The sequence below is a fragment of the Octopus bimaculoides genome, chromosome 4, assembly GCF_046866305.1.
Source record: "Octopus bimaculoides isolate indiv1 chromosome 4, ASM4686630v1, whole genome shotgun sequence".
In the NCBI taxonomy this organism is placed as follows: Eukaryota; Metazoa; Mollusca; class Cephalopoda; order Octopoda; family Octopodidae; genus Octopus; species Octopus bimaculoides.
The window spans coordinates 83,118,859-83,131,358 of NC_142931.1; the positions used below are offsets into that span (position 1 = coordinate 83,118,859).

At 30.6% G+C, this 12,500-nt stretch overlaps 1 long non-coding RNA gene across 1 annotated transcript in view; it reads right to left on the reverse strand.

Moving 5' to 3' along the window:
• Window positions 1-7,782, reverse strand: part of LOC149136110 (uncharacterized) — a 29,993-nt gene extending 22,211 nt beyond the window's left edge. Inside the window, exon 1 of the long non-coding RNA XR_016241561.1 lies at window positions 7,253-7,782. This is a non-coding gene — a long non-coding RNA (uncharacterized LOC149136110). The remainder of the gene's footprint in view (window positions 1-7,252) is intronic.
• Between the last annotated feature and the right edge of the window lie 4,718 nt (window positions 7,783-12,500).

Sequence of the window (12,500 nt, forward strand, 5' to 3'; positions counted from 1 at the left end):
GTATCCATATGTATATGTATATATAAATGACAAGTGAGGCAATATTATCTACAGTTATTAAGGTCCAGTGGGTGGTTACTCTCCCTTAATATATATATGTGTGTGGTGTGTGTGCCTGTGTATGTGTTTGTGTGTGTACATATATGTACACACAATATGTATGTGTGTGTATGATGTATGTATATATCTTTCTGTATATATAAACATATATATATATATGTGTGTGTGTTTATATATATATATTTACACACACATATATATGTTAATATATACACACATATATATACAGATATAATATGTATTTCAACGCACAGTGACCCATCAGTTTCTTTCAATTTTTACATTTGGTTTTTGTTCCTAAATTTCCTCAAGTTTAAAGTTGGTAAAAATATCCTACATAGTGCCTACATTCAGATAAGAATTATTTTTCCTAGTTCAAATCTCCATCCCAAATTATTGTTTTTTAATTTTATTTTAATCATTTAATAAACAAAAGTTTTTTTAAAAAGTATTATATATATATATATATATATATATATATGGCAAAAAATGTTAAGTACACAGCAACATCTTTTAGTGTGAGCCAAATTAATCATGGGACATCTTGCCCTTCTTCTCTCTTATACTATTCTCTTGTAAGTTTTGTGTTAGTTAGGTTAGGAAATATTATATCATTACATTCATTACATTAGCAAACTTTTCATTCATGTTCTGAAAACTCTGTATCATTTTATTGTGGTTAATAACAAATAATATTCTAACATCCCAGTCTCCTATATATTATTCTTTATTAAGTAGAATAATTGTGCAAGAAATATAATAATCATTGATTATATACAATATCTGGTACAGACTTTATTAATTAAATTTCACAAGAGTTGCAATATTATATATAATATATGGACTTGCTTATCACTTTGTGTAATATAAATTTGCTGAAACAGACTAAAATGAGTAGCAGTCTAAATGCATAATAGGATTTAGCTTTGTCACTTTCTCTCTTCCACATACAAATCCCACTGAGATCAACCTTGTCTTTCATTTTTCTAAGAGTAAATTAAACATATATCAGGATATTGTAGAACTGAGGCAATCACTTATACAACACATTCTCAGCAACTGGCCTTGTGCTTAGATAAGGATCCATTATATCTCATGTTTTTTAATTGATACATTTTAGAAATACAGAAAGATATTAGGGTGCATGTGTGTTCATGGAAAGACTATCAAATATAGCTGTAGTCATAAATTCTTATTGTCTTAAAGAGGTTGGGGGTAGGCAAAAATATGTAGCATTTAATTTCTACTTTGGTCTGTTTTTGTTAAAATCTCCCTCACAGTTTTATCATCTATTCTCTCTTCTATTTTGTTTCAATCTGCTCTTCTGTTTACATTTTTCATATGTGAAATAACCATATGTATTCGATCACAGTTTTGGATAACTTGTTTTATAGACCAGTTGAATTTTTCATGTTTTTTTTTTTTTTACTTCAGAGATATTTAAACAAACAAATAAATAGCTTGTAAATCTCTGTCAAGAACATGGGATAATCGCACCCAGATACCACCATAGCTCTGATGTTTTTGCATTAAAAATCTGATTTATATTCTTTCATATGACACATTCTGTTGCTTCTTATATCCTTTATTTCTCTAATCTTTCAAAATTTTTCTTTTATTTTTAATTATTGCTATTATCATTATAAATCCTTAAACATTTTCCCTCTTGCTTGGTATAGTGAAGGTAATATTACTTCACTCAAGAATTGTGTATGTGGTGAATGTTATTATGCTTTACCCAGAAATTGTGGGAGAAGAGTGTGTGAAGGTTTCTAAGACCTTATCCATAATCATCTGAAAAGGCAATTTGAACTGTTCTTAATGTGTATTACACCATATGCATATATCCTTTGTGTATATATGTACATATGTTTATTTATGTAACATTGAAGTAAAAGACAACAGAATGAAAAAAAATAAAGTGTTTGTTTTTATTTTTTAAATAAAAATTATTTTTAAATGCAAGACGAAAAGTTTACATATTTACAGTATACACAAAGCTGTCTTCTCAGCAATATTTTGGCTAGCTTATAGTATCTGTCATTGTTTGGTACAAGCAGTAGCAATAGTCTTTTCTGTCAATGCTTACTAATGAAACAGAATGAAAATGGAAGAATTAGAGGCAAATTTTCAATTTGATTTCACTTTTTCTCACCATTTCCAGGAAGACAAAGGTTTAAATGACACTGTAAATGGAGGTTTTAGCATAAAACACCATATAAAGCTGGTCTATATGGAAGGAAATGTCTTAAAGTCAATTTATGTCAAATGAAAATCAGCATGTGCTAAAACAGAAGTTTAGAACTAAAATCATTATTTCTAGATGACAATTACCATATCTTCCAGTATCAAGAATGCTATTTTTACCTAAAATATCTCCCAAAAATTGAACATGTATCTCAAAGGATGAAGTTTACGGTTTTTGTTAGCCAGTTTTAATCGCAGAGGAAGGTTATCTCTGCTAAACTCAACACATCTTGCATCTGTATGTCACTAAAAACATCTTAATAAAGTATGGGAAAGTGCTGAGACCATATTTTTATGTTTACCTTTGTTTAAACATTTTCAAATCAAAATCAGAAGTGTGTTTTTGAGGTCAGAGCATCCTACATTTCAGAAAATATGGTTATCAGCAAAATTTTGACAAAAAGATATCTAGCTTCTTCCACTAAATATTTGATGAAGAAAAACGAAGTGATATCTCATTCGTTAATAATACAGCTGCTCTGAACAATTAATTTAATGATTTGTATCAATAAAATTAAAAACCATTTATTCCATTAACTATTAGTCATCTACCATACCAAAATCAAATCAACATTACTGATGTGATTCTAAATGTCTTTCTTTACTCTGACAAATGCTAAAGTTTGGTGATGTTGTATATTAATGAGACATAGTCATTCATGGATCGTAACAATCCTATCCATCTTTTCAAAGATTTAATCTCTTATCTGTTACTTATTCTTGTAATCTATCATTTAGAAATAGCTCATGAAAAATTTCTAAGATTGTGCCGTCTTGCCAACTATTAAAATAAAATTCATTTCAATTGTAAATCTGTGTCCAATTACTAATTCTTGTATCTAATTATTATGCCCTCCATTTCTTTCACAGTAATTTACAGTCTCTAAAACAACTGAATTACACTATTGTGCAAAATTATTACATTGTGGAATATTGAGATTGTTTCCAATAACTTGTATAATCTGATTATCAGATATTTGCTTCAGTTTTTCATTTATGCAAACCACCCTAGTTTGTTAGAATCAAGACCATTTACAATATTGGATTTCTCTTGTTTCCTTGAGGTGATATATATTTAGTACATTCAGTAAATCATTGTCATAATCATCAATTAAGGTCATTTTTACATACATCTGTCAGTTGAGTCTGAAAATAACATATCATTTGTCTTGATCCTGCATTATCTCACCAATCTGTTGTATCAAACTCAGTATTTGATTGATGTTTTAGTGAAAGCAAAACACTGATTCCAAAACTCTGCTGCCTTGTGACTGTATCCAGCTATGGAAAAGGTTTGGGGGATAAACCTTGAGGAAAAATCATGAGTTGGAGCTCCTGAGGCAGTTTGATATCGTCAACACCTCATTTTGGCAGCTCCTGTGACAACATTGGTACCAAATTGTAATGGTGTAGAGAGAGGGACTTGCTGCATGAGCAATAACTACTCTCCATACCATACTGCCCAGTCTTGATTCCTATTGAACACTCTATAAGGGAAGACACTAATTTTAAATTCAAGTTGTCCACCCTGTTGTTCGAATAGGGTGGACATTAAACCTTTAAGATCGGGGAACCAGTTAGGGTCCTGCTGGATCTTTCTTGGCATACCAGCAAACTACGCCAGCATCACCACTACTTCCAAGTATATATATATATATATATATATATATATATGTGTGTGTGTGTGTGTGTGTGTGTGTATGTATATTGGTGTGTGTGTTTGTCCCACCACCACCATTGCTTGACAACCGATGTTGGTGCATTTGTATCCCTGTAATTTAGCTGTTCAGCTGAAGAGACTGATAGAATAAGCACAAGGCTTACAGGGAATAAGTCCAGGTGTCAATTTCTTCGACTAAAGGGTGCTTTAGTCGAAGCATGGGCACTGTGAAATGACTGAAACAAGTAAAACAATAAAAGAATACCAGAAAAACGTCCTGTACCACTAAACCAAGAAGGTTCTTTGAATATGTATGATGTATTTTAAGGTTAAATAGTAATTCCGTTTGTGTAACTGAGATATTTTGGTTGGATTATGTAGTCATTGGTGTTACATTGCTTTCTATATTCTGTAACTGTCACAATATACTTTTCTGGGCCTGAAATTTTTGTGGGGAGGGGGCCAGTTGATTAGATCGACCCCAGTACACAACTGGTACTTCATTTATCGACCCCAAAAGGACGAAAGGTAAAGTCGACCTCGGCAGAATTTGAACTCAGAACATAAAGACAGATGGTCGTAATATGCAAACATTTCTCATGGCACCAATACACTGTTTACAGATGCTTACATTTTTTTTATGTTTTCTATGATTTTTTCATGGGTCCAGCTAGTTATTATCATTATTGTAAGCTGGCAGAATTGTGAGCACACCAAGCAAAATGCCTAGCAGTATTTTGTTCAGTTTTATATTCCAAATTCAAATGCCAACTTTAATTTTTATCCTTTCAGAGTTGAAAACTGGATTCAATCGATTGACTTAACACTCCCCCAAAATTTCAGGCCTTGTGCCAAAATTTGAAACTACTATTATTATCATCATCATCATCATTATTATTATAGAATATCTAAGGCTACAAGTGCTTTTGGAAAACTTTTCCATTGTTTGTGTCAGTTTTATAACTAAAATAAGAGTATTCAAATTTTGTATTTTGAACACACTTCTGTACGGGGTAGAAGTATGAACTCCCAACAACAGACATCTGAAGAAACTTGACAACTTTTACAGTTACTGTCTGCACAATATCTACAATATAATATGGCATTCTGAAAATCCTTTGGTATGGCCAACAAGTACAGGTATTCTGCAGTAACTGAAGACCCCTGTTAAAGTATAAGTTGGAATAATCACTAAAATCCCTACAGCTTACTGTAACATCTTGGGAAAATTATTGCCTAGATCAATCTGAGTGGTGTAAATGTGTCATGAAGCATGTAAACAATTTGAGCTGAAGAAACAGAACAATAAAGGAACTTTATCATGCAATCAACAGACACATTTCTCCAATTCCCACCAAAATCATTGTCCCCATTTGACTTCATAACAAAATCCATACCTGGACTCAAGTTGCATTCAGTCATCCACTGCAAATAGATGTAACTTCTTTTTTTTTATACTTTTTTCTTAATCTTTTCCTTCAAACATCCATACATCAAAATCGATGGTAGAGATCATCATCATCATCATCATCATCATCATGAGGACAGTGGGTTGGCTGAATTATTAGAAACTCAGAAAAAATGCCTTATGGTAATTTGTTCCAGGACTTTAAGCTTTGAGTTGAAATTCCACCAGGGTCCAATCTGCATTTCATCCTTTAGGGGCTGATAAAATAAAGTACTGGGCTCAATGGTATCAGTTAAATGCATTTGCTTAGATTTTTTTTAATATTTTGAGTTCAAATCTTACCAAGGTCAACTTTGCCTTTCATTATTGTGGGGTCAATAAAATGAAGTACCATTTATGTACTGAAGTGGTTGATACCAACTAAAATTCTCTCATCAAAATTGCTGGCCTTGTGCATAAATCAGAAACCATCATTTAGACAATCATTCTACCAATTCTGACATTCACTACAATCCATTTGTAATATATAAAATGCTTGACAATACAGCTCCAGGCAATTTTGTTAAGTTAATCTGAGTTTATTGTTTATCAAAACGAGGCTTAGATCTAAACTTATGAAGGACTAAGAATAATGTCTTCCATTGAAACAACGGTAAAAATTTGGGAGCAAGGATACTGTTGATTGTATCAACCCCAGCACTTGACAGCTTTCTTTTACTAATAGAGTAATGTTAAAAGTAAATTTCAACAAACGACTAATAAAATGGGTCAGGGCTTTTTTTAGCCTTGTTTTTGGATGAACATGTGATTTTTAAAAAAGTAGTAACATTTTCCCTTGCATCAATTGATAAGAGAAGAAACATGCTAAAAAAAAAAAAAAGCTTTAATAACGCAAATGTGTCATTCAAGGGGCATTACTCTAAATAAATTCTCTTATTTTCGACGGTAATTTGGAGTTACCTCCCTTAGTTTTTTTTTTTTTTTTTACGTAACAAATTGTCGGACATTTGTGCATGATGTATATCATTATGTTGTTAGAGCAATGGACACATTGTTTTTATAGCCCTTTGTGTATTATTATGAAAATCCAGCTGAATATGATTTTAATCTTTACTAGTTCGATAAATTAGAGGACCATCTAAATATTGAGAGACATAACCGTCTATACGTTTTCCCGCCCAAATGTGTGGTCTTGTGTCTTCGTTACAAATAAATGTATGTAAAAAGATTAAGAAGCACCAACGAACCTTTCTTGCAATTGGTTTTAATTTATTTCAATTATGTTTCTTATATTCTTATATCTCGGTTGTTGACTAATATCATGTGATTGAAATTTAGGAGACACTGTCTGTTCGTCAGCCTGCCTGTTTGTCTATTCGTCTATTTGAATATTTTATATGAAAATCAGTCTCTCCAGTGCGAATACTGTAATAACCAGTTTTCTGCTTTCTTAACGGCGCGGGGGGGGGGGGGGGGTTCAGGAGTTCACTCAGTTGAAATGTGACGAGAATATGAATGTGCTTTCGGGAAATAAGGAAGACAAAGTTATACATGTGTTATATGTAGATCTATGAAAGATGCATTCTCAAGATATATACCGTTTATAAGGTTTTCAAAGGTGAATCAGCTTTAAGCATACAGATTGCTATTTTGAACTAATATTGCTTTCGTTGCTAATAACGAATGCGCGCGCATGTGTGTATGTGTGTGTGTACAAATGTAAAAATGCGCATAAGTGAAGACACGAGTATATGAACAGGTTAATGTATTGGTGAACTATCAACAGCATTGGAAAGTATAAAGATTAAAGCAGTAGTTGAGAAAAAGTTAGCTGACATGGATGACTGGAAGCTATCTGAATATTGGAAAACAATTACCTGTATCATGTTGATTCAAGCCAGGTTTTAAACTGCAGAAATCATGTCTGTTGCTCAATGCCCTGTGAACACTGTAAAACTAACATGAACAGCTACAACAAAGACTATGAAGCCGTGTCCAGTAAGAAGGGACACAGCAAGTGTTCTGTGTTCACACGTCGGAGTTCTCCCCCATGTTTAAACAGGACCTTAGATACAATTCAGACGGCTATGTGAAGCTGCTGGAGATTGTGGTCAATCTCTGGCTGGAGAAGCTTGTTGCTGGAAGGCCATTTGGGTGGCAGTAGGGTTTGGCTCCTTGTCATATCTTTGGAAAGCATTAGAAATGCTTATTGGAGAATTTCTACGATTTCACCAGACCTTATTTCTGGCCACCTAATTCCCCTGATAGTAATCCCATAGAAGTTTCTATGTAAGGTGCAATTGAGAAAGACCCCCAACTGCTCTTCCTGCAACACCAAGGCCAAGCTGGTGGCCAAGATCATGTGTACGTGCGCGTCTACGCATGTAGGTATATCGAATAAAGTATACATACACTCATACATACTATGCGCGCGCATACACACACGCGAATATTTCGACTTTATTCTTAGTATGTACAAAGGTGGCCAGCTGGCAGAGTCGTTAGCACACCGGACAAAATTCTCAGCGGTATTTCTTCTAGCTGAGAGTGACTTTGCTTATCGTCCTTTTGGTGAGTGTCCTTAAAATAAATAACAATCAAGTACTGAGGTTGATGTAATCGACTTTCCCACTCCTGAAAAAGAAAAAAGGTTTTTCAGTGTGCATACACACAAGATCTAGTTACCTCCCTTTATTACTTCCTCCTAGAGTAATCTACCTTAGTCCATATTTACAAGAAACGTGCCAGCTACCTGCTCAAGTACTAACATATGAAACATGAAACTTGTGCTAACTTACCATCGTTTTATATTTTCTTTTGCTGGAGTATGTTTCCATCCCAAAACAATAGACTAACGAAACAAGTGATATATATATGTGTAAAAACTTATTTTCAAACAGTTTGTGTACATTTGATTGCATCAAATCACCTATACACTGACTCTAATAACGGGTACTATTTTTCCCGCCCATTTTACTACCGTTGTGTAATATGGCTCTGTATTGAGTGTGTGCACACCTGTGTAGTGTATGCATGCGCATATGCGCGCGCTTTTTTAGCATATACGCGCGCCTTTTTAGCCTATGTGCGCGCTTTTTTACATACATGTGGAAAGAGTTCCATAGCATTCTCCCAAACTCACCCGTTTAACTTGTGTTTTGAAATTTTTTACACATTTCTTTTACTTTCCTTCTATTTTTCTTTTTTTACCTCCTAACTTGTTTCAGTCATTCGACTGCGGCCATCTTAAGACACTGCACTGAAGGGTTTCAACGAACAAATCTACTTATCTTTTTTAAAGCCTGATACTTATTCCATTAGTCTCCTTTTTGCTGAAACGCTAGCTTATGGGGACGTAAACAAATAAACATCGGCTGTGAAGCGGTGGCTGGATAAATACAAACGCAAAGATACACACGTACATGCATATGCGTGTGTGTGTGTGCGTGTGTGTTTGTATATATACCACCTGTCTTCGTCTTTTGCCTTTTTGTGAATTCTCCCCCTATACGTGTATATATATATATTTTCATATATATATATATATATATTTTCATATATATATATATATATATATATATATATATATATACCAAAGTACGTACATAAATGCGAAACAAGATTGAAAAAATAGTACTTGAATACCAGAGGTAGAGTAGCATGCTTTATTAAAAAGCAGCAAAAATATCACTAAAACTGTTACTCAGAGTTTCACGTTCCCATTCGTCGGACAGTTTTGTTTAGAAATGTGTTTGTGACATTTCAACTGCTAAACGGCAAATTCTAAACAAAACTGCCCGACGAACGGGAACGTGAAACTCTGAGTAACAGCTTTTGTGATATTTTTGCTGCTTTTCAATAAAGTATATATATATATATATATATATATATATATATATATACATATATATACAATGGCGGACTGCGTGTAAAAATATTGGTTCCCAGGAGACTAAGGGGGTCCACCCGCAACTACAATGGTATCATATATATATTTTTTTTTTTAATGTTAAAAATATTCTTTTCGGTGGTCTACAAACACAGTCAGGCTGAAATAATTAATGCATTGTTCCAGGAGTGAATAAAATATTCTCATACTTGAGGGGATGGGACCCTTAGATACTAACATGGGCCCTCATATATGGATTCTAATGGCACAGGGGCCCACTTGCCATCGTGCAAGCTGGCAAGCTGGCAACCCGGCCAGTCCACCACTGTATATATATATATATATATATATATATATATATATATATATATATATATATATATAATATAATAATAATATTAGGGACAAAATCCAAAATTACAGGTAAAAAACTCAATTAAAATCAATTTATAAAAAATTAAAATTAAATTGAGCCTTATAGATAAAAAAAAGCTCTGCAAGAAGCGGGATATACTAATAATATAAAATTTTTTAATAATCCGAAATATTTTTATAATTGTAGTAATAATAATTATAATAATAATGACCTTTTTAATAAACATAACTTTTATACTCATGATAATGTCTTCTTAGGTAATAATAAGAATAATTTGTATTATAATGAATTACCTATTATTTTATTCATGCTTTCGTATTCTATTTTCTATTTTAACGTAGTATTTTTGCGCGTGACCTCTTGCTTAAAACGCTATAGCTATTAGATAACGTCTTAATTTTCAGTTTGAATTACGGAAAAATTTGGATAAGTACTGTTATTCACTTTGCTAATATTTGAAAATAATATGTATTCTTGTTTTTTATATTATTCATTTGGTTCTTTATAGATTATTTTTAATAGATAATTTATTTAACACTAAATTATTTAGAAGTTATAGTTTCATTTCAACATAATATTAGAACTTCGATTTGAATAGTGTTGATATATTTTCGATTATTTTTGATTAATAATATTTGATTAATTATTAATCTTTATAGTTTATAATATCGTTAAAGTGTTTTTTAAATCAAAACTTTGTATATATATATAAAGTTTAATCTTTTATTCTTAATAATTTTTTTTCCTAATTTTTTCATTCATAATTTTTCCATTCATAATTTTTTCATTCATATTTTTTATTATTACGTTTGTAGAAATAAATAATCTTGTATTTTTCTATTATTCAATTGATTTTTAATTATAATTAAATAAACGTCTTTAGCTTTATATAGTATAGCTTTAACTATTACACCGGTTAAATATGTACTAATTTTATCTTCATTATTATTTTAAACTTAAACTTCGTTCAACTTGTATTTAAAACAATGATAATTTAAACAATGATAATTTATGTAAGATGTTTTTTTGTATATAATATACATGTTATTATAATGGATGAAGGGATGATTATTGAATGGTTATTATTTTGATATTATGATATTTTTTAAATAATTTTTCTATCTTTATATAATAAGTATTTCATATTAATTCATTTGGTACTTATTGTTGGTTGAGATATATATATATCTAATTATTGTTCTACTTACGATCTGACGAGTAGCTATATTTTTGAATAGAATTTATTTTCGATAATTTCAATTGATTTTAATCGATTTAAATTTCTTTTCTATTTGAAAATTAGTTATGAAACACGTGTAATCTTTTTATTATATTTATCTTATGATATTTATTTTACTTTATATTATACTCATTTATTGTGCTTTTAATTATTAATTTTTCTACATGTGATAGTGGATTTTCATAGATGAGTTCTTGAAAATTGGTTATTTTTTCCTAAAACTATATATATATATATATATATATATACATATATATATATATATGCATACAGTGGCGGACTGCGTGTAAAAATACTGGTACCCAGGAGACTAAGGGGGTCCACCCGCAACTACAATGGTATCATATATATATATACATATATACATATATATATATATATATATATATATATATATATGTGTGTGATTTTATATTATTAATTCATCAATAATATATTTAGGAAATCAATATTTAGTATTTCAAAAGATATATATCCAACATAACATGGTAGCATAATAATTTTAAAAGTTTAAAACATAAAAATAAAAATACGGAATATAAATATCGATACATATAAAAATCTAAAAATAGATAAATATATGTTTAAATATATATGCGTATAAAAATTTTATGTGTAAATAAGCATGAATATTATAAATTCTAAATTATAAAATATAAAGAAGCCTAAAGTTAAAAGAATAAAATATCTTACGAACGTTTCACGGATATTACTACAATCGCAAAGTGATCATCTTATTGTTAGTAATTCCGTTCTTCAGAGATGCATTAAGAACCCTTTATATACCTATATATTATTAAAGTTTTTGAAATATTAAAATTAAAAATACTAAAAATTAGAAATAATAATATATACTGTCCTTCTTATAAGTTTTCACGTTAGTCCTTCTGAAGTATGTAAAATTTGTTCGTTTTCTCCTTTGTTGAAGTTTCGATTATTGAACATTTATTTATATAAAAATTGCTATATTTTTTAAAAGTATAGAAGATCTCGGCGAATTTCATCTTGTTATTATAGGTGTTGGTAATCTTGTAAATCCGATTCAATTTTGAAAGTTTGTCCACCGCGAGTATTTAACATTGAAATTTAAATTTAGTAGATTACCGAAAGTTGCAAATAAATAGATTTTTTTATTAGAAGATTCCATTTTAAATTCGATTTCACTTAATTTTTTTTTTTTTCTGAAGTAATATATTGGAATCCGAGTTCAAACTCTCATCATTCATATATACACATTTATTTGCTCAAGATAATTGAGCACTCAACATAAGTTCAATTATATATTCTTTTAGAATATTACTTATAAAAGTTATATATATATATATATATATATATATATATATATATATATATATATATATATATATACATACAGAGAGAGCGGGGAGAAAATTTAGCAAGTTTGGCAGGTCGATATACAAAGAATATTTAATACATTAAATACAAAAAATTGTATATATACATTTATACATTTTTTGTATTTAATATATTAAATATTCTTTGTATATCGACCTGCCAAACTTGCTTATCCTTACAATACTCCTCTACCCGCTCAAGTTTAAACCTCTCAAGCACTACTAGGTGTATTCTATACGGAAAATATCCGATACTCATCTATGA